Genomic DNA, 3,284 nt, shown 5'->3' on the forward strand with positions numbered 1-3,284 from the left:
TCCGCCTGCCGATGCAGGGGACACGGGTTCGTGCCCCGATCCCGGAGGATCCCACGTGCCGCGGAGCGGCTGGGCCCGCGAGCCATGGCCGCGGGGCCTGTGTGTCCGGAGCCTGTGCTCCGCAACGGGAGAGGCCACAGCAGTGAGAGGCCCGCGTACAGCAAAAAAAAAAAAAAAAAAAAAAGGAAAGGGCCTTGTGGGCCTGTCCCCAGCCTGCCGGGTCATGCCTGGGTCTTTGTTCAGGGCTCCTCTGCAGTAGCAGCAAAGAAACATTCCCATGACCCTCCAAAGCCAGCTGAGAGATGGACTATCCTGAGTCTACCACTGAGTCACCGCTAGCTGTGTGTCCTTGGCCACCGACGCAAGGGCCTCAGTGTCTCTCTGTGAAATGGGATACGTTAGCCCCCATCTCACAAGGTTGCTACAGAGATTCTGTTGGATGAAGTGTGAGTATCCACTGCAGGAGCTAGAAAAAGGTCAGTGCTCGGTCAACAAATAACGACTGAAGACTTACCCTGGGCCAGGCTCTGGCTAAACCCTGGAGCTCATAACAGTGATCTAGACATCCTGCCTCCAGGCCTTTGCACACGCTGTTCCCTCTGCCTGGAACACTCTGCTTCTGGCTCTTTACCTGACTATTCCGACTCACCCTCCAGGTCCTACCTTGAACATCCCTGCCTTAGGAAACCCCTCTCCAGCCCTCTGCCCAGGTTGGGACCCCATGACTTGTGCTCCCCTAAAATCCTGCCTTCACCCATTACAACAGCCATCACGCATTACCGTGACTACTGCATCAGGATGACGCCCCATCCCATGCCCCGGCCCCCAAGGCTTTGAGCTTTGTATCCACCTTACTCACTCCTGTGTCCCCAGCCTTCCGTGTCTGGTGTGCATCTGTACATTTTTTAAGCTAGCATTTACACAGCACTTACTCTGTGTCAGGTGATGTTCTGTGAGCTTTACGTGTATAATAACTCATTTGATCTTAACAATCCTGAGGAGGGTGCTATCATTATCCATCTTTTAGAGAAGAGAATGAATGGCCCCACGTTACACAGCTCGTAACAAATGACTGACTGACTGACTGACTGAATGAATGACCTAAAATAAGGTCACCCTCTAGTGAGGGAGGCAGGTAATTGTTTACAATACAGAGAGATACTTTGCAGTCTAGGAGCTGGGAGCCGTGGAAGCCCAGAGGGAGGCTCTAACCCAGGAATGAATCGGGGTGGGGGAGTAATTAAAGGAGCCCAGGTGACTTGGAGCTCAGGCCTTGAGCCCCAGTAGAAGCAAGGCTTATTCGAGATCACTCTCCAGGTGCTCGCTCTGGACCCTCTGGCCTCGGACGAGTGGGGTCTCTCTTCCTTTACACAACCCTGGTCCCTTCCCCACCCTGCTCCCTCAAAGCCCAGGACCCTGCCTCTCCCCTCCAAGCTATGCTGCCCAGACTGGGGGGCCTACACCAGCCGTCGTGCTCAGGTTTGCTGGCCTGCCCTTGCCTTGGTCCCCACCCCACCTTGTCCCTGTGTGCTGACAGCGTCATGAGGACAGGAGCCTGGGCCACTTCCTCCTCCTCCCTTTGTCGAAGCAGCCAAATAAGCCCAATATTCTCAGCTTGGATGGGACAAGGTGTCCTCCCTAATCCAAACCAGTGCTTCTCTTTGGCAAGGCCCCCTGTGAATCCTCCTCCCCACCCACCTCCCCCCAGAGCCCCTTCCTTTTGAGAGCCAGCCCCGGACTCTAGCACCTGAGGTTTTGAGTCACCGGAGGTGATTTCCAAAGGACCAGATCAACAGGGTCCTTCTGACAAAATTCAGATGTCGTGAGAACTCCTTGACCTTGGAGCCTGGACGGAGAGCTGGGTCTCTCTGTGGGTGCTACTGCAGCCGCTGGGCAGAGCTGACGAGGGCCTGCCAGGAGGGGGCTGGGCAAGTGCATTTTCAAGGTCCCTTCCCGCGCTCGAACCCTAGGGTTCCTCGCATGTAATCGTGCCCTGAGAATGAGGACACTCCTGCATGCGTCTGCAACAGATGTCCGTGTGTGTATCTGCAGGTGTGCCTATTGACATGTGTGTGCCTCAGCGTATGCTCCAGAACTGTGTTTGAGTGTGTAAGTGACTCTCAGCGCCTACATGGAGTGGCTGCGTGTGTGTCTGTGTGTGTTAGCACACGGCATTGTGTTTGAGTGTCGGGAAGTGCAGACATCTGTGTGTCTGGGGGGAGCGCATCTGTGAGGGCAGGTGTGCGCGTGCACATGTCAGGAACTGGGAGTGAGGGTTCCGTGTGGGTCTCCGTGTGTCTCTGCGGCTGTGACAGGCGTGTGTGTGCCCTGGGAAGTGACAGGAGCTCCGGCAGCTCAACAGTCACTCCCTGCCCCGTCGGGGCAGTGGGGGAGGAGGCAGGAGGGCCTGGCTCAGACTCACAGAGATTTCAGAACGTTCGAGAAGGAGGCATCCGCGCCACCTCGCAGTCACCCCGACAGACCCGCTGGGTGGGGAGGAAACCGGAGCCTTCGGAGCCCTCGTTACACAGCTTCTCCACTGTGAACCCAGCACTGCGGAACGGCGCGGGGTGCATGTCCTCCTGCTGGGTGTGGGGAAAGGTTGGGGAGGGGGCCCGGGTCCTGGAAGACTGTCCCGAGGGGCTCAGCCCTGCCCTCGGGGAGCCCTAATCAGAGGCGAGGTAACTAGAGGAGCCTAGAGCCGATGCCTCTTCCAGCCCCCGATGGGTGCAGGTGAAGGCAGTGTGGCCTGGCTCCAAAGGACTTCTCTCTGGAAGCCCGTCCCCTGCCCCTCTGGGCTGGCGCTAGGTGAGGGCACGGGCACAGCTGTGTCCACCGTGCTGGGAGTCCCCTCCCACCCCCTGGGAGGTGGGAGAGGCCTGACTTCTCTTCTCACACGAGATGTGCCCTTACTCCCCCAACCCTTCGCAATTAGACGGTGTGGTGCAAACCCAACACCAGCCTGATGAGAAGCACATTGCCTCCCAGAAGAAGCTGGGAGGACAGGAGAGGGCAGCTCAGCACGCTGCCGCCCTAGGGAGGGCCTCGGAGCCGAGCTGGAGGGAAGAAGGCCAGGCGGTCCTTCGGCCCACCCCCTCCAGCCCCCTCCCCTCCCCCTGCAGCGTGGTCCCCAGGCCTTTGCCCTCCCTCCTGGGGGGGTCATTTGGGAGCCAGATGTAGAGCTCCAGCCTCTGCGAGGGAGGGGAGCAGAGGGAGAGAGAGAGAATGGGGTTCGGAATCAAACAGATATAGACACTGGAATTTGGGCTTCACCACTTGCACAC

This window comes from Mesoplodon mirus (assembly GCF_964341445.2).
Source record: "Mesoplodon mirus genome assembly, chromosome: 3".
NCBI lineage: Eukaryota > Metazoa > Chordata > Mammalia > Artiodactyla > Ziphiidae > Mesoplodon > Mesoplodon mirus.